Source organism: Vigna unguiculata, chromosome 8 (assembly GCF_004118075.2).
Source record: "Vigna unguiculata cultivar IT97K-499-35 chromosome 8, ASM411807v1, whole genome shotgun sequence".
Lineage (NCBI taxonomy): Eukaryota > Viridiplantae > Streptophyta > Magnoliopsida > Fabales > Fabaceae > Vigna > Vigna unguiculata.
Window position 1 is genome coordinate 23,486,664 of NC_040286.1, and position 24,172 is coordinate 23,510,835.

At 32.5% G+C, this 24,172-nt stretch overlaps 1 long non-coding RNA gene across 2 annotated transcripts; it reads left to right on the top strand.

Annotated features, from left to right (window-relative positions):
* The first annotated feature begins 9,139 nt into the window (after positions 1-9,139).
* LOC114195590 lies at positions 9,140-14,721 on the top strand. 2 transcript variants are annotated; one of them, XR_003606515.1, is made up of 6 exons: positions 9,140-9,366; positions 9,605-9,667; positions 12,030-12,112; positions 12,396-12,525; positions 14,226-14,321; positions 14,399-14,721. It is a non-coding gene; the product is annotated as an uncharacterized LOC114195590 (long non-coding RNA). The 2 variants fall into 2 exon arrangements; XR_003606516.1 differs by having other exon boundaries at positions 12,030-12,096.
* Positions 14,722-24,172: the final 9,451 nt, after the last annotated feature.

Sequence of the window (24,172 nt, forward strand, 5' to 3'; positions counted from 1 at the left end):
CCTTTATCCATTTTTAAAAGGTTGGGTATTGTAGAATTGAAGCCCACCATGATAACTCTCCAATTAGCAGATCGTTCAGTGGCTTATCCTTATGGAGTAGTGGAGGACGTCTTAGTAAAAGTTGATAAATTTATCTTTCCAGTGGATTTTGTGGTCCTTGACGTAGAAGAAAATGCTAAAGTCCCAATTATATTGGGAAGACCATTTTTAGCCACAAGAAGAGCATTGATAGATGTACAACAAGGTGAATTGATGTTAAGAGTAGCTAATGAAAAAGTCACATTCTCCATAAATGAAGCAATAAAGCATAAGGTGGACAAGAAGGATTGTTTTCAGGCTGAAATAATTGAGTCTCCTGTGTTAGAGAAAATGGATAATCATGTGAGGAAAAATCCACTAGAGAGGACTTTGTTATCTAGAATGCAACCAAAGGAGTTGAGTGAAGAAGTGAGTGATGAAGAAGTGGTACATTGTGCATATCAACTAAAAGTTCTCAAGCCATTGTTCAGTACTACAAGAAGAATAGACCTAAATAAGAGTGAAGGTGGAGGTGAAGAGACATCCAAGGATGTCAAGCCACGATTAATCCATTTGATTCTCTTAATGCAAGAGTTTGACATGGAAATCCGAGATAAGCAAGGGAAACAACATTTGATAATTGATTACCTCTCAAGACTGTAGTTTAATGAGGATGACCAGGATGTTTAACCTATTTTAGCGGTGTTTCTAGATGAGAAGTTGCTAGTTATTAATACTTTGCCATGGGTTGCAGTCTTTGCCAATTTTAAAGCAGCAACAACCTCGTCACTTCACAAGCAAAGCTACTTTCAACGTCGGCAACAATGCACCAGTTCCACCACCAGTAATTCTGTGAGTTTTATCCCTTTTATTCTTAATTATTTTATTTATGTTGGGGACAACTTAAACATCTAAGCTTGGGAGGGTCACATGCATGTTAGTTGTTGCATTTCATTTTGTTATTTCATTTGCATAGCATACATATCAATCTAACTCAAGTCTAAGTTTATTCAATTATATTTTGGGAAGCACATTAGATAATTGTTGGGGAACTCATACACTAAACAAGAGGAGGTCTTGACACTTGACATGTAAGGAAGATAATATTTGAGTGATAGACTTAAAGATGGTCTGTTTAGGTTTCTAAGGTGACACTCACTGCATTTAGTTACTGGAGAAATGTTTGTCAATTTCACAACATAAAAAATGAAAAAAAAAAGAAAAGAAAAAAAGAAGAGTATAATTATTAATAATAATAAGTGCAATGCATATCCCTTTGAGACTATTAGTTACTAGGAAAAGAGACACTCCTTTAAGACTGGGTGTGGTAAGTGCAAACCATTTGAGTGGAGGATCCATGCTTAGTTAGCAGGTGAGTGTTTTTTAGGCTAGAAACCTAAGAAGATATCCTTTTTGCAGAGAAATTTAAAAACACATCAAAGATTCTCCTCCTTAGTGTCTTGTGTCTTTACTCATTGATTAAATTGCACTTAGGGACCTAACATATATGGAATGTGTGTATCTAAAATATTTTTGGATGAATTTAGATTTAAGATTAGTACTAACTCATCATTCTGTTTGCATTTGTTATGTTGTTTCATTACATTTTCTTTGCTTGAGGACAAGCAAAAGTCTAAGCTTAGGAGAATTTGATGAACAGATAATATATAGGTATATTCATGCATTAATTTAGGGCATTTTTATTCATTTGTGCATTATTTGACTAATTTCATCATGCATTATCTAGTTTCAGATTATACATTTGGATTGGTGCATTGTTTGTGTAAACAGGTATGAAGGGAGTAAGTTAGACACAAAATAGCATGTTCCACAAGTGCCTTCAAAGATGCGAGTTTCAAAACAGCTTATTCCATAGGTGCCTGGTGGATTTTTCCATGACCTGTGGGTTTTGCAGCGAATTGGAGGAAACAAAACAGTGTGTTCCACAGGTGCTTGGTGGGTTTTTCCACGACTTGTGGAGTTTGCTTCAGAAGATCATACGCAAAACAACATGTTTCACAGGTGGCCTGTGGATTTTTCCACAACTTGTGGATTTTCCAGCGAGAAATTTAAAGATTACGTGGATTGACAAAGATTTAAAAGGAAAAGAAAATATAAAGAGAAGAGATAGGGGAAACGGTTAAAGGAGAGAGAAAATCACCTCAACAAAGGAGAGAACGTGACAAAAGATAAAAGGAAGGCATTCACAGAAAAAAAAATTTCTTTTACCTCTTTATTTTCATCTATTGCTTCGCCTACCGTTTTAAATTTTTCTTTTCATTATGCAAAACTAATTTCCTTTTGTTGGAGGATTGATGTAAGACTTTGGATTATAAGTTCTACTCTTTACATTTGATATTTTGTTAATGTTCTTCATCTTAGTGTTTTGTTTATGGTTTTATTGTTTATTTATGAGCAATTTCATAATTGGGAAATTGGGGATTGTTTGCGATTATAAACAAGACAGGTTAGATCATATCACAATTGGGAAATGTTTGGCGTTTGGACAAAAACCAAGAGAGGGGTGAATTGGTTTTTAGTATTAAAATTAATACTTTAAAATTTTTCTGAAATTTTACCGATTAATTTAAATATCAATTCCTTTAAAAACAATAGTAGATAAAGTAAAGAGATAGAGAAGAGGAAATGACACAGATATTTATACTGGTTCAGATTAAAAGATCCTACGTTTAGTTGTTAATCTCTTAAAATAAAGAGATTATCTCAATCACTAACAAATATCAGATTACAATCAGATAACAAGATAAAGGAAAAGAAAACACCTCTCTTGAAGCCATAAGAGATGAACAACCTTTCTCTGAATCACACAGAGAACTTGACCTAGCTTTCCTAGCAACAACAACAACACTCAATCTCCTAGAAACCTCTTAGGAAAAGTTATCGCTCTACTCACACTATGTTTTTCAAAGCTCTTTTAAGAACACTCAGAGAACTCTCTTTGCAATCACAACACAAGCACTCTAGCTTCTCAAAAAGGTATTTTCAAAGTTGAATTGCAGTTCCTTAAATAGGGTTTTCGAAAATTAGGTTAAAAACTGAAACGTCATGTTCCAACTGCCAAGGATAATCGATTATCACTAAGGATAATCGATTATCTCAGTAGGTTTTCAGAAAACAAATTTTGAACATGATAATCGATTATTTCAGGAGATAATCGATTATTCCAGTAGGATTTCGAAAAAATTTTGCATAGATAATCGATTATCGCAGTGATAATCGATTATCTATGTAGTTTTTCCAAAAACAAGAAACCTTAGAGAGACGAGGGTTATGTTGCTGATTCTAAGTTTAAGTAAAACTATTATACAACGCACTTATTTTATTTTACAAGATAACATTAAACATTTAAATATTTTGTCTTTATTCTTGCTTGATCATCATTCATTTCTTGATCATCATTCAAAATCACTAGGCTTCCTTCTTTTTTCCAACAATCTCCCCCTTTTTGATGATGATCAAAATATGTTTAAAGTACCTGTTGCTTCCTGCAATTGAGAGACTTACAAAGAGAATGGTTAAGATAAAATAATGTCTTCTTTTAAAATAAAGCTTCGCCTAAATTAGATAACCTTTAAATCACATAAGAAAAATGAAATACTCAATCATTCATTGTTCATAAATTAAAAGAGGGTACAAACGGTGGCAAATCATAAGTTAGAAAGAACTCCTCCCCCTAAAATTCTGCACTCATATCATCATCATGAGTGAATTCCTCATCAAACCTATGTTCTAGATGGGAAATTCTAGTATCAGTCCCCCTAATTAAGCCAACAACCTCTTCATGGCGTGAGTTCGAGAGAAGAAATAATTCTTCTAGCTTTTTGTTCATGTTCACTATGTTGTCTTCTATGGAGAAGGATGATCCAGCACCACCAGAAGATCCAACATTTGGTGCAACAAGGGGTATAGGATCAGCAGGAGAAAGTTCTTCATCTTTAGCTTCATAATTGGGCATGTCATCTCTATGAACATATGTATCACCAATAGGAACAAGTTTTAACTATTTGAGAAAGCTTTCAACAATATCATTTGCACAGATGGTGCTTTGACAAAGCTCCCTGGTTGTGTCAACTCCCTTGTATTCGCAAATCCTAGAAATTAATAGAGAATATGGTAGAGGATATTGTGGATACCTCTTGGCTTTGAGCATAGTGTCAAGGATTAAGCTTGACCACTTTATGGGCACACGATTTAAAATCCCATATACATAATGAGAAGGTCTGCTTCTGAGCATTGAGCATGATTGGTTCCTGTGGGACATAGAATCCAAACAATTAAATAATGGATGAGTCTTTTATCCATTTTGAGTCCTCCTGCCAATAATGGTCTTCCCACATATTGTGCAGGGTTAAGTAAGAAGGATTGGTAAGCTAGAATTCGATTGAAGCCATCAATCCCATTGAGGATGGATTCAGCAGCATCATTGATGGGAAATTTGGCCACATTTTCCCAAATATCATTATCAATGATAATGTCCACACCTTTTACCCTTGAATAAGCAACTTCATCTATGATTTTGAGATTGTAGTAAAAGACTCGAACAAGATCAGGATAGTATTTTCCTTGCATTTCAACAAAACGGTCGGATACCTTGGAAATTGAAGAGAGAGGGAAATTCAAAACCTATGGCTATGAATTTTCGAGTATTGATGTATTTGGGAGAGATGATGACCTTATTTTTCTAGATTTGGATGAATTCATCTCTTCGTTCTTCGTCAAAAATCCAACCTTTAATAGAGGCAGTGAGTGTAGAAGGTTGGGTTGAACGTGGGACAGTACGTCTTCGGGTAGGAATCTTTCTACGAGATGATTCTACCATGGCACTGAATTTTGAGAGTGAGAGATAACACTGAATGGGTTTTTAAGGGTTTCAAAAGGGGGCAAATGATGATGAGTTTACTTTTTTGCGTGAATAGTTAAAATTGGGGGCGACAATTTATAGGGAGAAGGTTGCCAACGGTTATAATGAGAGAATCATGGCAAATCTAACCATTACAACGACTAGTTTTAGAAAATTTTTCACCCAACGTTGCATAATAATCGATTATCCTGAGTGATAATCGATTATTGTTTCATGATATGAATTCCAGAAAATATTTTTATGAGTAGATAATCGATTATTGTAAGTAATAATCGATTATTCCAGAACGAATTTTAGTAATTTCAACAGGGTCATGATAATCGATTATCCCACTTGATAATCGATTATTCCAGGAGTTTGGAACTTATTTAGGGAAGAGATAATTGATTATCCTGAGTGATAATTGATTATTGAGCGTTATTTTACGAAAATTTAGAGAATTTAAGTTTTTGCTCTTTTAAGAGATTTATAGTATTCCTAAATCTCTCCTAAGCTCATAGAATTTGTCTTTGGCTAAAGGTTTTGTAAAAATATCAACCAATTGATGCTTGGTGTCTACATATTCTATCACACAATTTCTTTTACTGATGTGATCCCTTAAGAAGTGGTGTCTAATTTCTATGTGTTTTGTCCTAGAATGCATATGGGATTCTTGGTTAAGTTTATGGCACTCATATTGTCACACTTTAAAGGTATATGATTTAGATAGATACTGTAATCTTCTAATTGTTGTTTCATTTATAGGATTTGGGCACAACAATTGGCTGCAACAATGTATTCGGCCTCAATGGTTGATAAAGCTACACAAGCTTGTTTCTTGGAGTGCCAAGAGACTAATCAACATCATAAAAGATGACACGTACCACTAGTACTCTTTCTATCAATTTTACAGCCACTATAATCAGCATCAGAATAACCTATTAAACTAGAGGAGGCTCTTGAAGGATACCAAAGTCCAAAATAAGCAGTTCCTTTTAAGTATTTTAAAATTCTTTTTACAACAGTAAGATGTGATTCTTTTGGATTTGCTTGAAAATGAGCACACACACATACATATTGCATAATATCAGGCCTACTTGTAGTAAGATATAACAAATAACATATCATGCCTCTAAACATAGTCTAATTTACCTCTATACTTGATTCATCTTTGTCTAAATAAAAAGAGGTCCCCATAGAAGTACTTGCTTCCTTAGCAGTATCCATTCCAAATTTCTTAAGTACTTCTTTACAGTACTTAGATTGAGAAATGAAAGTTCCACTTTCCATTTGCTTAATTTGCAGACCCAAAAAGAATGTCAATTCACCCATCATTGACATTTCAAACTCTCCCTACATTATACTTGCAAAACCCTTACATAGAGAATTATCAGTAGATCCAAATATTATATCATCTACATAAATTTAAACTAGCAAAATATGTTCACCTACTCTTTTAATAGAGTTAAATAAATTTTTCCTCTTTCAAAATCATTTTCTAACAAAAATGTGCTTAATCGCTCATACCAAGATCTAGGTGCTTATTTTAATCCATACAATGCTTTCTTCAATTTATAAATGTGATTAGGAAACTTATAATCTTAAAAACCAGGTGCTTGTTCAACATACACATCTTCTTTAATAAATCCATTTAAAAAGGCACTTTTAACATCCATCTGATACAATTTAAATTTCATTAAAGACGCATAAGCAAGAAGTAAATGTATAACTTCTAACCTTGCAACTAGAGCATGTGTCTCATCATAATATATACCTTCTTGTCTGTATCCCTTTGCTACAAGTCTGGCTTTATTTCTAGTGATGTTTCCATCTTCATCCAGCTTGTTTTCGAACACCCATTTTGTTCCTATGACTTGGTGTGAATCATCCCTAAGAATGAGTTCCAAGACTTCATTCCTTTCAAATTGATTCAGCTCTTCTTGCATTGCAATGCACCATTGATCATCTTGAAGAGCTTCTTCTACATTTTTGGGTTCTATCTGTGAAACAAAAGCAACAGTCATACAAAAATTTGACATATTTCTAGTTACTACTCCCTTTGATATATCTCCAATGACATTTTCCAGAGATAATCCTCTAGGTGATTTCCATCTTTTGGCAAGATCTTCAGGTTCAGCCAGTGGATTCTCATTTAGGTACATCTCATCAAGAGCTTCTTTAAGATATTCTTCATCACCTGCATTTGTTTTATTTGACTCAAGAGGATTCTCCTCAAGGTCCACAATTTCAACAAAAACAACATGCATGGATTCTTCTACATTTAAGGTTCTTCTATTAAAAAATTTGTAGGCTTTATTGGTTAATAAATATCCTAAGAAAATAGCTTCATCTGCTTTAGAATCAAATTTACCCAAATTTTCTTTTCCATTGTCTAAGACAAAACATTTGCATCCAAATATTTTTAAATGTGCTACATTAGGCTTTCTTCCTTTAAACAATTCATAGGGGGTAATTTTCAAGATAGGTCTAATAAGCATTCTATTAAGTACATAACAAGCCGTGCTCACAGCATCGGCCCAAAAATATTTAGGCACTTCATATTCGTTCAACATTGTGCGAGCTAGTTCTTCTAAGGATCTATTTTTTCTTTCTACAACTCCATTTTGTTGAGGAATTCTAGGTGCAGAAAAATTATGCATAATCCCGTTTTCTTCACAAAATTTTTCAAACAATTCATTTTGAAATTCCCCACCATGATCACTTCTCAAAACTTTAATTTTCAAATCTTTTTCATTTTTGAATCACTTTTGCAAATTTCTTAAGAGCTTTAAAAGCCTCACTTTTCAGTGTGAGAAAGAAAGTTCAAGTATATCTTGAGTAGTCATCAACAATAACAAGAGCATAGTAATTACCCCCAAAGCTTTTTATCCTAGAAGGACCAAACAATTCCATATGCAAAAGTTCTAATGGCTTTGATGTAGAAATCACATTTTTGAATGAAATGATGATTTTACTTGTTTTCCTTTTTCACATGCAGCACATAGTTTATCTTTTTCAAACTTTATTTTTGGCAATCCAATTACTAATTCTTTAGAGATTAGTTTGTTTAAATGTTGCATATGAATATGAGCAGCTCGTTTATGCCACAACCATGGATTTTCTTCTTTAACAACCAAACAAGTTATATCACTAGATGATGCATTATCAAGATCAATCAAGTAGATGCTATTGTGTCTCATAACTTTCAAGGCTACTTCCTTAGAGTCCTTTTGATGAATAGTATAGTAGTCAATCTCAAAGATGACTTTGAGACCTTTATCACACATTTGACTTATGCTGAGAAAGTTGTGCTTTAGTCCTCCCACAAATAGCACATCCTTGATCTCCGAAGTATTTCCTCCACCAACATCACCCGTTCCAAGTATTTTTCCCTTGTTGTTATCCTCATATGTAACAAATCTTTGTTCCTTTCTTTTAAAGTTCTTAAACTTCCTTTTATCTCCAGTCATGTGCCTTGAACAACCACTATCAAGATACCACATTGGTTTCCTAGATTTAGAAGTCATTTGCAAAATAAGGAAACAATTTATTTAGGTCCCCAAAAACTTGTTTGGGTCCTTGGGGTTAGAAAAAGAATATCTACCTATCAACAGGCACCCAGTGATACTTCTCATTTGGAACACCAAAATGTTTAATGTTGGACTTATTTGAAGTATGACCCTTTTTCATGCAATTAAAAAACAAGTAGCAGTACATGCACATGCATTCATAGAACAAGAAGTTCCTTTTTCTACCCAAACTCTACGAGTTATTTTAGTTTTATTTTTCTTATTATAATTATGAGCATGCTTGTTCTTATTTGGAGTTTTCTTAAGAGCAAGTTTTTCAGAATTTTTATTTGCTAATGCATCTTCAAGATGTTTTTTCCAAAATACATATATCAAACATGCACTAGTGCAAAATAAGCTTTTTATACCTACATTATTATACCTGTTCAAATCCACCAGGTATAAAACAAGAGACGGATGACAATTTTGTAAATCATGTGAGATCTTTTATGCCAATTATACTTTCAACCGGTATAAAAATTAATGCGGTGGCATTTTTGCAATATCGAAAAAAACTTTTTATACCAGTTATAGCTAAAATTGGTATAAATTTCGTGTATATATATTATTTTTAATTTTTAAAAAGATATTATACTCGTTGAACTTTAACCGGCAAAGAATGTTTCTCGTATCCCATTTATTTCGTTCATTCATTTTCCTTAACACATTCCTCGTTTCGAACATAGTTCATTTTGTCGCTCCCACTTCCCAACCTTCACCGTCACTGTGCGAAGAGTCTACGAAGTCGTCGCACCGTGCGAAGTCGCTGCAGTCACCATGCGAAGTTGCCTCGTCACCGTCGCGTGTTGTTTCTGCGCTCTTCGTCTGCTAGCATCACTGTGCGAAGTCGCCTACGAAGTCACTCCTAGTCTGTGTCGCCCTCATTGTCCATCTCTTGTACACTTTCTCCATCTAAAGGTCAGCATTTGAACCCTAACCACACATTACTGTTGTTTTGTTGAATGAGTGAAATTGGTAGTTGTTCTTTTGCAGGAACAACTAATTAAACAAGTAAGCCTAGATGGCATTAAAATATTGCTGATCCATTGAGCCCCAAAGTTGAAATGTATTGATTTGTGTGTAGAATTTGTATAATGTTTGTCCAGGACTTTTACAGCTACATGTTGGTTTGAATGGTTTTATGTCTATTCTGCAGGTGTTAGCATTCTTTGCAGGAGCTCTACTGGAGAAGCAGATAGTTTTTGTCTGTTCTAATTTGGTATGTCTTGTGGCTCAACTTAAGTTAGTAATGATATTGTGAATATTGTTTATTTTCTCTATTCAATTTTATATTAATGCTAATGTTATCTGAGCCATTGGTTGGATACCTGTATATGCCTTTTTCTCTCCCCTGCACTGTTAGAAACAATACTAACTATATTTGTACTTAAGTTACCCTTGCTATGTTAGTTATATTTAGATTTGAATTATGATGTGCCCATTTTGGCCTTGCTGACATGCTCACGTGTTAATGGTCAGCTATTTTGCTACTTATTCTGTAATGTACAGACAACATCAGGAGTTATGTTAATTATCTTTGGATCTTGCAAATGTGCATATCCTCTGTTTACAAATTTATTATATCGACATTGAATATGGCTAGCTATATGTGGTTTTGACCCAACCCAATCTTGGATTGGCTGATTTAGAGACTTTAATTGTCAGAAATAAGCATCTCACTTGAATTGTTGACATTTCATAATAATCCTTAATTGAAGCAATTTGATTCTTTTATGACCAGGGAATCCTATCTGCATCAGTTTTATCAGTTATTTCACTAATTAGCCATGTTATGTTATATCATGCATGCAGTGGCAAAGAAATGGGTGATGAAAGGAAAAGTGGGTTTTGAGGTGAGTGGAGGAATTTTGGGGAATTTGAGGAAAGGTAAATTATTTCAATTTTATATAAAGAAATGTAGGTAAATATTCAGTCTCACCTCACATCAGTACCTGTGTTTATCCAACACAGAGGAAGATGTTATCCTTTGTTAAATAAAATTCAAAGGTTAAATCCAAATTTTGGGCCTTGTAGTTTCCTTTCAATTTCATGACCAAAGTATTTTTATTCTCAAATCAGTGCCTCGACTTAAACTTAAGTATTTTCAAAACAACTACATTATTTTAACACCATTGTTAGTTAGTTAATTGAGTTTTTCTTTATACAATAATTTTCTTTTACCACCAAGGATGTAAATCAACTAGCACGGGGATGTTCTAACTTAACCGATAGTCTCAAATTTGTGTCCTACATATGCAACTGCATTAAATACTAAAAGGGATAGCTTTGTTGCCGTAGTGGTCCTACTTAATTCAAATGGGATTACCTTTTGTGGAGTATATCAGTGCTCTATATAAAAAGTAGATGCTTCTTTATGTGTTTTTTTCCTATAAGTCATCCTCTACAGATGCTTTGTCATATTCTAGTCAAAGCTCCTACAGATACTCAACTCTACTGATTGTCTTCTTAATATTCATTGGGAACACATCTAGATGCTCCTTTTTTTTAATGTTAATATATTTAGCAGGGACCAAATTGATTTCGTTTATGATGAAAATGGGGGAAAGAACTACCGGAAATTATTTGTAAGTGTGAGATCAATTTTATAAAGTTAAATTTGAAAATTGATGGAAATTATACGAGCTAAAGTTTTCATTTGAGATTTTGACCATTCACGACTGTAACCTTCCACAGATCAGAAATTCACTTTAGAAACATGGTGGCGCCAAAGTTAGGCACAATAAGAAGTGTCATATATGGATTGCCAAATTTAGGTCCCACACTCTGCAGCACTTCACTCGGTCTTTTTGGTCAAACCTTCCAAGGCAGTCCTTTCTAAGACACTGGCAACCAAACCGATAACCACCCAAACACTAGGAGAACCCTCCCTTAAAATCTAGCCGTCAAGGGTGAGAACCAAATCCAAGTCACTTAATTATTTCGTCAAGGACTGAGGCACCCCATAATACCCAAGTCCCTGTCAGATTTTCTCAAACATTTAACAAAATCTCTCTTTGCCACTTTGATGTTGTTGGTGTGCTGGACTTAGGTGGTCTTGTTATCTCTTTTTATTCATACTCTCATGTTCTCCCTAGACACCAGTTGGTTGCCTGTGCTGAAGCAAATTCTGCGTTATTTAAATGGATGCACAAGACCTTTGGCTATCATTTTCTAATTAGGTCATATTTCTCATTTTAGAAGCAGTTTAGGATTAAAAATTTCTGAAGACAATATAGGCTAGATGAAAAGCATTCTATAGTGCTTTCATTGTTATTATTAAAATTAGTCAACTAATTGTGAAAAAACCTATATCTCTATATATGGATGGATGGTGCATACCTTCGTGGTTTTAAAATTTGCTTCAGTTAGAAGTGAAATGTTTGCATCTGATATCTTGACTTTCTTTTTGAATGGGTTGCATTCTTCCTCTGTTGGTTGGTGCATTTTTTAATTGATATTTCCAATCTTGTTAAATTTAACATGCAAACAGATTCCACATTTTTTATGATTGCATTATAATCATAGGAAGCTTGTTATGAGAAATTCTGAAGCTTTACTTCATTAACTTTTTAATATGGCAGGGTTGTTGTTAGCTTTAAAAGCATATCTGAACAAGGATCTGGGAGCTCTTGTAGAAGCATTTTTTTTGTAAGGAATGATATTTGTATGTCCCTTTTTCCTTTCACAAGCATTAATTAATTTGAACGCCCCACATAATTAATTAGAGAATCGTGTTGATTCTCCTCCTTATGGCATTGATTACCCAACTGGAAGAGCCACTGGCCGTTTCTCTAATGGCCGGAACATTCCTGACTTCATCAGTTTCGTTTTTAAACTTCTTTTTCTTAATTATTGCTTCAATCTTACTAGTACTAGTACTGTGTTTGTGTGTGTACATGTATAATATAATGTACTAGTTATTGTTCTGATATTTTATTTATGTGTAGGTGAAGCTATTGGCGCCGCGAATCCACATTGCCATATTTAGATCCCGAGCTCAACGGGGAAAGATTGCTTGTCGGTGCCAACTTTGCTTCTGCTGGAATTGGAATTCTCAATGACACTGGAATCCAGTTTGTAAGTCACATCACTTGCTATTCTGTGTTGAAAATCCATCCAGTTTGTCGGTCCTTACTTCATTCTAGCATCGTATACCAATATGTGTGCATGTGGTTTTTGAGTTTTCTGGGTTGTTGTTGGGTGGTATTAAAACTAACAAGTGAAATTTCTGAGATTTTTCAGTGAAGTGTGAAAACAATAAAGTATTGTTAGCTTCTTTAACCGGAGTTTTAAATGAGAATTGGATTGATTTTCTTTTTTTTATTGATTTAATTAGTGTTTGCTTCCTTTTTATGTTTTTAAGATTTGAGCCGAACTCTTGAACCTAGATATGGTTGTTAATTTTATGTTTTTATAGTTTTGAATTTCTTTGTTAGGGATCAAATCATAGGTCACGATCACATTATGGTATCTGATTTTACAATGCTTATTTTTTAATTAATTTACTATGGAAGTAGTTACGGTTGATTTTCTAACAAGGAAACCATTGTTATGAGTAATTTTAAATTAAGAGTGTATAGTCGTGAAATACTACTAAGAGCTATAGTAACTTCTATATTATATTTAATATGAAAGAAGAAATGGGTTAATATAGTAACTTAAAATAAATTACATTTGATGAAAATACGTGATTATTGTTGGGATTAAATTTTATTAAATATTTTTTTCATTGTTATAATTTTTATTTTTAATATTTATATTTCAACTTCTCCTATAAGTAAATTTTATTGAATCATAATATCTTCCTAAAATTAATAGAATAATCATATTTTTAGTTCAAAGATCTAAGAGGATATTAAATCGTTCTAATTTTTTATATAAATTATTTATTGACTGTTTTTTCAGGTTAATAACTTATTCTTTTAATCTCTTACAATAGAAGAATATCATATAAAATAATGTTCAGTAAAGCTTGTTGGGTGAGAATTTACTTACTCTCTTTAATTTTTGTAGTAAAAAATTGACTCACTAAATACATTATCATTGCTGAGCTCATATATTAGATCATAATATTATGACTTGGGTCATAGGAAGATTTTTCCATTGAAATATGCAGATGACACAAAAAAGATAAGATTGAGAGTCTTTAAGACCCTGAGTCATAAGAATAAAAAAATATCCAGTGTGCCAATTTTGTCCTTCCTTATCTCCATATAACCCTCTTTAGCATCTATATTTTTAAGATTGAGGTTAATTTTTATCTACTATAAAATTAATTTCAGTTGCATAAATTAGTATCTCCAAATTCTTGCATCTTAACTAAATTTTAGTTGTGGAATTATGATGTCTACTATCAATAAAAACTGTTGTTGAACTGTTTGAGAGATTCTTTTGTTCTATCTTCATTAGTGAGTTATATAGCTTGTGCTCATAGAATTTTTGTTGCTTAGAATTCCTTTGTGTGAACTGTTCGAAAGTCAAATGAGTTGTTATGTTATATTAAATGGTGCTAGTGTTGAGTTCACAGATTGGACTACGTGTTTGGCTGTTTCTGAGCTCTAACCAAAAGCAGTGGTTATAATTTATACACACAACAATGGATCGGAGTTGGATAAATTTTTTACGCACAACAAATGAATATGAGAATGGAGTAGAAGAATTTCTTGAATTTGCAAATATGAATGTTCCGGATAATAATGGATAATATGAGTAGTTAATCTTCAAACTGTTGAAATACAATTATCAAATTTATGATATTATATGAATTTAACTTGTAGTGCTCATGTCAACCGGGAAGCTATGAGTGTGGATATTATACCATGAGGCACATGCATAGAATCATATCCGCAAACATTGTTGACTCATGGGATATGGTAATATGTACAATTTATAAATCACATCTTAAGTATTTATCACTAAAAGATTGTTGACTCAACTATTCATTGTGTAGATTTTCAATGACACATCTCCAATGGATCAAGGAGTCTTGAAGGAAGTTCGTGAGCAGTGGGCTTCGTTTCTTTTGAGTGTTTATATAAAATGATGTTAGGTGTTTTATGACTTATATAGTAATTCGTTTTGGAGTAGTATTATATTTCATATAAATATTAGATTCTATTTCACGTAAATATTAGATTGAATGAGATTTGTTTTCTGGATGTTTTGAATAATTATATACAGTATATAAGATGATGTTAGGTATTTCATGACTTATATAGTAATTCACTGTGGAGTAGTATTATATTTCATATAAACATTAGATTCTATTTCATGTAAATATTAGATTGAATGAGATTTGTTTTCTGGATGTTTTGGGTAATTATATACAGGTTTGCTATGAGGTAAGAAGCATAAACGAATGTTTCAAAAAAAAATAATAAATCACTTTTTATACCGGTTGAGGTCATACTTGGTGTAAAATGTGTAACTTTTTATACCGGTTAAAACTATAATCGGTATAGTAAGTCATTTTTTCTTACATAACCTTCCATTTTCAAGAGGACTTTCTATACCGGTTTTAGAAATGGTATAAAAAATAATTTTTATACCTGTCATGGAACCGATGTAGAAAGATCAAACTTTCTATACCACCTGCATCTATACCGATGCTAGAACCGGTATAAAAAGCCTTTTTTAACCGGTATAAAAAGCTTATTTTACACTATGTAACTTTTACAGGAAGTACATTCAACAATTTCTTTTTCTTTGTTTTCTAAGGTTGAAATTTTATTTTTCAAAATTTCTTCTTCAAGAGAGATTTTTCAAACTTACTTTGCAAATCCTTAAAATCAGATTTTAATTTTCTGTGAGCAATATCTAATTTACTAGATTTAACAAGTAATTGTTGAAATGCATCATAAAGGTCATCATAATCATTTTCATTGCAAGTAGAACTTACCTCATTGTCAGAGTCATCATGATTAGCCATCAAACAGAGATTTGCTTCTTCATTATTAGAATTACTAGAATTTGATGTGCTTGAGACATTATCATCCCATGCTATGTATGCCTTTTTCTTAAAAAAATTTATGCCCTTCTTTTCTTCACTCTTCTTTGAATTTGGACATGTCTAGTTTCTCCACATCCATAGCACTTGAAGTTCGAGGATGATCCTTGATTTTCCTTCTTATTGCTCTTGAATTGATTTTTACCTTTGGCCTACATGAATTTTGTAAACTTCTTAATCATCAGACTCAGATTCTCATCATCATTAGAGTCTTCTTCTTCTTTTTGCTTTTTGCCTTTGATAACTTCACATTTAAAGGCAATATTTTTCTTTCTTCCAAGATCTTCTTCTTCATTTAGTCTACCCAGTTCAAGCTCGTGCTCTCTTAGCTTTCCAAATAGAGCCGCCATCGTCATTGTTGCAAGATTTTGTGACTCCGTGATGGCCGTCACCTTTGGCTGCCAAGTCCTGTTCAAGGATTTAATAATTTTTATATTCAATTCATCAATGTCAAAATTTTTACCTAGACCCGTGAGATGATTGACGATGTGTGTGAATCGTTTCTACACGTCATAGATGGTTTCTCCTTGTTGCATACAAAACATTTCATATTCTTGGATTAAGGAGTCACTCGCAAAATTTCCCACATATCACGTGCACTAGTGCAGACTTGGATCTTGTAAAACTCATCAAGGGTTAAAGCAGATGAAATAATATTTCTAGCCTTTACATTGTATTGAGCTCGTCTATTTTCATCTACAATCCATTCTGAAAATGGCTTTGGTTCATCCACATCATTAACAACATTAACAAGCATAAATGGTCCATTTAACACTGCATCCCAAATACCTCTATCAACAGATTCCAGAAAAATTTGCATCCTAACTTTCCATAAAGGACAATTTTCACCATTAACAAAGGTTTGATTTTGTCCAACCATTTTCGAAAATTTTGAAAAACTATCAAAGCAAACTCTGATACCAATTGTTGGTATCGCTAGCGGAATGTTTGGCGTTTGGAATAAAACTAAGCGGGGGTGAATTGCTTTTTAGTATTAAAATTAATTTTTAAAATTTTTCCGAAATTTTACCGATTAATTTAAATATCAATTCCTTTAAAAACAATAGTAGATAAAGTAAAGAGATAGAGAAGAGGAAATGACACAGATATTTATACTGGTTCAGATCAAAAGATCCTATGTCCAATTGTTAATCTCTTCAAATAAAGAGATTAAATCAATCTGTAAAAAATATGATATTACAATCAGATAACAAGATAAAGGGGAAGAAAACACCTATCTTGAAGCCGCAAGAGATGAACAACCTTTCTCTGAATCACACAGAGAACTTGACCTAGCTTTCCTAGCAACCACAACAACACTCAATCTCCTAGAAACCCTCTTAGGAAAAGTTATCGCTCTACTCGCACTAGGTTTTTCAAAGCTCTTTTGAGAACACTTAGAGAACTCTCTTTGTAGTCACAACACCAACACTCTAGCTTCTCAGAAAGGTATTTTCGAAGTTGAACTATTGTTCCTTAAATAGGGTTTTCGAAAATTAGGTTAAAAACTGAAACGTCATGTTCCAACTCCTAAGGATAATCGATTATTCCAGTAGGTTTTCTGAAAACAAATTTTCAACGGGATAATCGATTATTTCAGGAGATAATCGATTATTCCAGTAGGATTTCAAAAAATAAAAGTTTTGCATAGATAATCAATTATCATTATTGATAATCGATTATCACTACAGTTTTTCCAAAAACAAGAAACCTTAGAGAGACAAGGGTTATGTTGCTGATTCTAAGTTTAAGAAAAACTATTCTATAACACACTTATTTTATTTTACAAGATAACATTAAACATTTAAACATTTTGTCTTCATTCTTGCTTGATCATCATATATTTCTTGATCATCATTCAAAATCACTAGGGGGTAAAACAGCTCTCAGTAAAGTCAAGTGGATTATTACATTGCTTGCATCGATTGAAAAGGAGTAGAATTCTATAGGAAAAAGTACAAAATCAATCCTCTAACGATTCTTCTATTGATTAAAGTTTTTGTTATAAATTTTATGCTTGCAATTCTATTGTTTCGCATTTGCTAAAAATTACGTCAATTAGGAATCTAGTATTCAATAAGTCAATCCTAGAGGACGATATTTTATTACTACGTTAACGATTGGTTCACTTGCCAAACATTCATCAATAGAGAAAATATAAGTCCTTTGTTGATCTCATAAGAAGACCTTTAGAGTTTGCAACTAGAGATCATGTATTTTCTAAGGTGACTCCTACACTAATGTGGGAAGAGTTATTTGGTCGAAGAAGTTGTTTTCTAAGTTCATTGTACCATATCATATTCTGCATAGGAGTGGTTTAGTGGCTTAAGAGATTGCTTTGCCTCCTAAATTAACACATGTCCTCATGCGGGTAGTGACGATGAAGACTCTATTGGCATTTTACATGTTAGCACAAATGATTTAATGATTTAATGCTTGAAGATTTGATGAAGATATATGAAGCCATTGAATTGGGACATGGTGAAGCTATGATAAATTGATCAAGATGTGAAGACTTTAAGATTCAAGTGTCGATCAAGCTTGGAGTGTGTGTTGAATTTGAGTTTCACATGAAGAACACAAAGCTTAAAGATTGGTGCTCATAATGTAGACCATTTTGCATTGTATATATGTCTAGGGTTTGGTTGGTGTCTTTGAACTTGTTGAATGAGTTTTTAACAAGTTAAATGTTTGTTGCAATAGTTCTATCAGTTACATATTCAAAAAGTTGAATTATTTTTTAATCAGCTAATTTCAATTAAGTTAGTGAAATCAACAGATTGAATGAAAAATAAACCTGTTGAATATGCTAATAGATTGACTATAAGTTCTAGTTTTTCAGAGAGAGGCAACACATGTCATTTTGAGTGCAAAATCATTCTAAATTCTGAATAAAACTCTCTCTCTAGATCATACAAAAGTGCAACTATTGGTAAAAAATCTTTGATCATCTTGGAGCAATTTTTCTTGGTTTAAGAACTTGGAGAAAGAAGTTCGGTTGACTAAAGAGAGCATTCACTCAGGTTTGATCTTTCTCAGGTTTCTGGGTGTTGCCTTGTGGTTTTCCAGGTCTACAAGTGTGATCTTGTTGTGCTTGTTGTTAGTTTTGAAATGGTTGAAAAGCCAAGAAGGGGAGGGTTGAATTGGCTAGTTAAAACTTTAGGCTATTTTTGCAAGCTAAAAACCTCCTTTAATTGAATCAAATAGATCACCAAGTTAGGATGCAAACAGTACTGAACTATACACTTTCAATCGATCAAAAATAGAGTTAACAGATTGATTTTACTAAACAGATTCTGTTTTGGTATAATCAATCGATTGAAATTGAAAAACAGTCGACTGAAATACTGGGAAAAATGCAGAAATATGAATTTGAATTTTAAACCAGAAACAATGCTCAAGAATGATCAAGATCAGTTCCAAATGATTATACATGCTCAATGCTTCAGATGCTATGAAAACATGCAAGAACATGAAAAAGATTATTAAAGCACAAGTTCTTGAAACTTTAAAATGAAAATGCAAGAGAGAAAGGTTAGAGAAGAGATGACACCACGAATTTTTATACTGGTTCACTCAAACTTGAGCTACATCCAGTTTGTCAAGGCAACCTTAGCTTGACTTTGCACTATTTCAAAAGTTTTACAAAGAATTCACCCTTACACTTCCAAAATATGCAAAAACACCATAAAAGACTCTTGAATCACACAAGAATCACACCAGCACAGCAAGAACTCTCTTGCAGACCTGGAAAACCACCAGGCACACACACAAAGCTTGAGAAAGATCAAACCTTAGTGGTAGCACAGTCTTGCCTACCGCAAACCACTTTCTCCAAGCTTCAAACCAAGCCAAAAGCTTCAAGAATTGATCCAAGATCAATCTTCAACAGCTGCAACACCTATGATCACGAAGGAGAGAGTTTCCAAAAGTTTCCAGAACCAATTCGTGCTCTAAAATGATCAACATACCTCTCTTTCAAAAATCACAACTTTTATAGTCAAAATGTTACGAAATTCAACAGGTTGATTTTCAAATCAATCGGTTGATTTCACTTAACTTAAGTGAAATCAGTCGATTAAAAATTAAATCAATTGATTGAATTTGTTGCAGTTTAAGACTACTGCAGCCAACCTTTTAACCTGTTAAAAAGCCATTCAACAGATTAAAAGAGATATTTTAACCTGTTGGAAAACCATTCAACAGATTAAAAAACACACCAAAGACCAAACTACATCTAATTAATGCTTTAAGGTCTACAACATGAATTACAAACTACAAGCACACTTTCTTAATGATGTAAGTACATGGAGAGCATACATTCTAGCCTTGATCACCATGGATATCATCAAATCTCCTTTCCTTCATCAATGTAGACTTCATTCCAATGTTTATAGCTTCAAGATAGTTCAAAAGAGCTTCATTCAATCTTCATCAAATCTTCAAGAAGCAAACCACCTTGGCTTCTCATGTCAACACTTGTTGAGAGTCTTGTGGGATTCAAGAGTCTTGGTTGTGTTTTTGCTTATTTTGAAAGTGTAATTTTGTCTACATCTTTTGAAATAGTACAAGTCAAGCTCAGGTTACCTTGACAAGATTTAGCTCAGATTTGAGTGAACCAATATAAAAAATTGTGTCCTTGTGTTTGACTCCATCTCTTCTCTCTTTATTTGTGTTTTAAAGTTTTAAGAAATTTGAATCGAACAATCTTGTATATGTTATTTGTAAGTTTTGAAATTGTTGAAATGCCAAGAAGGGGGGTTGAATTGACTAGTTAAAAATATGATGTCTTGTGAAGGTTTAAATTTGTTTATTGAATCAATTTCGATGACCAAGTTTGGATGCAAACACCTATGGATAATATACTTTCCACTGATCAAAAACAAAGTTAGTTGATTGATTTTACTAGACAAATATACTGGTATAATCAATCGATTGAATTAGAAAAATAGTCGACTAAAATACTGGGAAAAATATAGAAATGCATATTTGTGATTTAAAGCAAGAACAATGTAAGAGATCAATCAAGATAGGTTCCAATGAGTTATATGCTCAATGCTATAGATGCCACCAAAACACTCAAGAATATAAAAAAGATGATTTAAATTCAAATTCTTTAAACTTTGAATGATAATGCAAGAGAAAAGGGTTAGAGAAAAGATTTATGTACAAGAGTTTTATATTGGTTCACTCAAACTTGAGCTACATCCAGTTTGTCAAGGCAACCCGAGCCTAATTTTGCACTATTTCAAAAGATTTACAAAGTTTACACTCTTACACTTTCAAAATAAGCAAAATACACACAAAAGACTCTTGAATCATACAACAATCACAATAGTACAACAAGACACCTCTTACAGACCTGGAAAACCACTAGGCACACGCGTAAAGCTTGAGAAAGATCAAACCTCAGTGGTAGCATAGCCCTGCCTACCACAAACACCTTCTCCAAGCTCCAAACACAAGCAAAAAACTCTAATAATTGATCCAAGACCAATCTTCATCAGCTGTAATCACTATGATAACGAAAGAGAGAGAATTCCCAGGTTTCCAGAACAGTTTCGTGCTAAAAAATGTCTTGCTACCTCTCTTTCGAAAATCACAATAGTTATAGTCAAATTGTTACGAAATTCAACAAGTTAATTTTCAAATCAATCAATTGATTTCACTTAACTTAAGTGAAATTAGTCGATTAAAAAATAAATCAACTAATTGAATAAGTCACAATTTAAGACTATTGTAGCTAACCTTTTAACCTGTTGAAAATTCATTCAACAAATTAAAAGATACATTTTAACCTGTTGAAAAATATTAAAAAACACAATAAAGACCAAATACATCAAACTAATGCTACAAGGTGTACAATGTGAATTATAAACATCAAGCATTCTTTCCCAATAATTGATTCATGTGGAGGGCACGCGTTCAAGGCTTGTTCAACATGAATACCATCAAATCTTCATAACTTCATCAATGGAGCATGATTCCAAATTAATGGCTTCAAGTTAGTTCAATAAAGCTTCATCAAAACACACCATTCAGGCTTCACGTGTCAACATTCTTAAGTGTTTTGGCACAACCTGAGGCTTGGCTCATATCTGTATTATTTATTTTAATCAATCTTGATAAGTCTTTCAAGTTGTTTTTTAGTTAATCTGCAATTTCGAAATTCTCCAAAATTCCTAGTATTTCAATCAATTATTCTAATATTTTGATATATTGATTTACATTGCACTATTAATTGTTTAATTAAATCAACCTTTATCCATGTTTTTAATCGATTGAAAGTGAACAATCCAATAATAGTTGCATTCTGATTTCGTGGTTTATCTGATTCAATTTAAAGATGTTTTAAGTTTTCAAAAGTAATCAAAGTTTTATAAAGCCAATTCACACCTCACCTTCTTGGCTAATTACCCATTTCAATACTTGCACTACCATGGTAGGTGCATCGACAAAGATGTAGAGATGTACAAGGGTTTTTGTTAAGAAGAAGTTGAGGGTCTGTAAATTATCCAACAAATGCACTAGGTCAATTGTAGCACAACAAGGTCGTATCCACATGGATTTGGTACGATAAAGTAGTAATATATAATCTACTTTAATTTTGGTAATAAAACAGTAACAAGGATTAGTTTTGGTAGTTTGAAAACACGTTTGAATATAAATAAAGATAAGTGATGTTGATTAAGTGGTTGGGATTAAACTTAGCTTCTTTCACTCAATTGCACTACCCTTTATTATCAATAATTACTTTCTTTATCTTAATGTTCCTTGAAGTACTCTTAATTGTAATTCTAACATCATGCTTGTAGAATTAGAACTTAAAGTCATACGCAGCATGTCCCCATTCAAGTGTAGGAACCCTTGCATTAAGAACAAGACTCTTTAAACCAACTAAAGTTGCATATCCATGTCTGATATATGCCAAGTAGTAAGAGGTTTGATTGGATCTAAATACTAGACCAATTGTTGTTGCTGTCTAGTACTGATGAAGTATGATGAGTGATCAAGTCATCAAATCAAAGAAAGCAAATCAAATAACCTACATGTAAAACAAGAACATAATATATATCAAACCAAGTGGAGTACAAAGTTTAAGAGTTACATCCAATCCCAACTGAGGAAGAAGTTAGTTGCTCATAATGATGTATACAACAAGAACATGGAGTAAGTTTCCTCCTTATATAGCTTAGAAAAGATAAACAATATAAATCTAAGCTAACTATGAAGTTTCTCTCTCTAGGATGATTCACAAGATCAACACGAAAATAATAGAGATATGCTTTGTATTTATAGAATTCTGACTGTTGCTCTAGCTGTAATCAAAGTAGGCTAGCCATGGAGGTTTCCTTCATGAATGGGTTTGCCTCCAAGCTTAGGCAGTCACCTTGGTGATCAGCCATGGAGCCTCCTATGAGGTTTTTCTTTTGATGCTCAGCCGCTATTCTGGAGCTCAAGGTTTCCTTGTAGTGAAGGTTTCATAAAACGTGGCTCAATGCCAATATTGTTGCTCAACTGCATGCTTATATTCTGAATTTTCGTATTTCATCTCTTCTTGTTAAGCTGCAAATTTGAGGCTTAGCACCAACATCTTAATTTCCTTCATTTTTCTTACAAAATCAGTATAAATACATTAAATTTCCCTTTTTATTACTTCTTCTCTCTTATCATTTTGTATTTTAATGCAAAAGGGGTTGTTTTAGTGACTTTTACATTAAATTTATACACGATAAGTGTTTGAATGATATACAACTTTACTAATACTAGATACTTATCAGTTTTAATGTAGCTTAGAGGGCAAATTAGACTTATATTCTTATTAAAGATAAATAAGAAAAAAAATAGAATGATGTGTAAAATAATTTGAAATGGTAGCCAACAAAATGAAGACACATAAGGATATTTTTAAAACACACTTTGAAGAAGCACAATAGAAATCACCATTAACAAAATGATATTATAATATTTTTCAAAATTCATTTAAATATATGACAAATATATATATTATTCTATAGTAAATATTTTTATATTTTAAAGATTCTTAATAAGTCCTAGTTAGGGACGACTCAAGAGTTTAGGAGGCCTATAGTAAATTTAAAAAATGAGGTCTTTTATTTAAAATTTATTTTTCAAGCTTTTTTTATACAAAATTATTTATTAAATTGTCATAATTAATTTCATTTAACATTTCTTCTTCAATAGATAATAAGACTAATTTATTTAATCTTTCTTAGAGAGTACTTGAATTGTTAACATTATTCTAAAAGTTATATATGCATTTGGAAAAGAATATAATCTTTTTATATAATTAAGAATGTCAATTGATTTATCATTTTCCAAATCTATAATTTCTCTTAAGATATTTAATTATGAAAATAAATTAAATTCATCGCTATCCAACAAATTATCATGTTTTAAAGATATTTCAAGGTTTAAGCATTTTTTTGTAAAAATGTACAATCTAGTGACTTTAATTTTTTAACACTACACAAAAAACAAAAAATATCTTCATATATTTTAAATTGTTCAAATTTGTTCTGAAGTGTGGTAATTTATTTATCTACTATATACAAAAAGTAATCAATGCTAAACGATTCTTGAAGAGATTTTACAATTTCATTCTCAATGTTTTCATCAAATTGTTTCTTTTTGCGTCTAATACGTTTTTCACAAAACGTAGGTTTTTCTCAACTTGATAGTAAGTCTTTTTTTTTC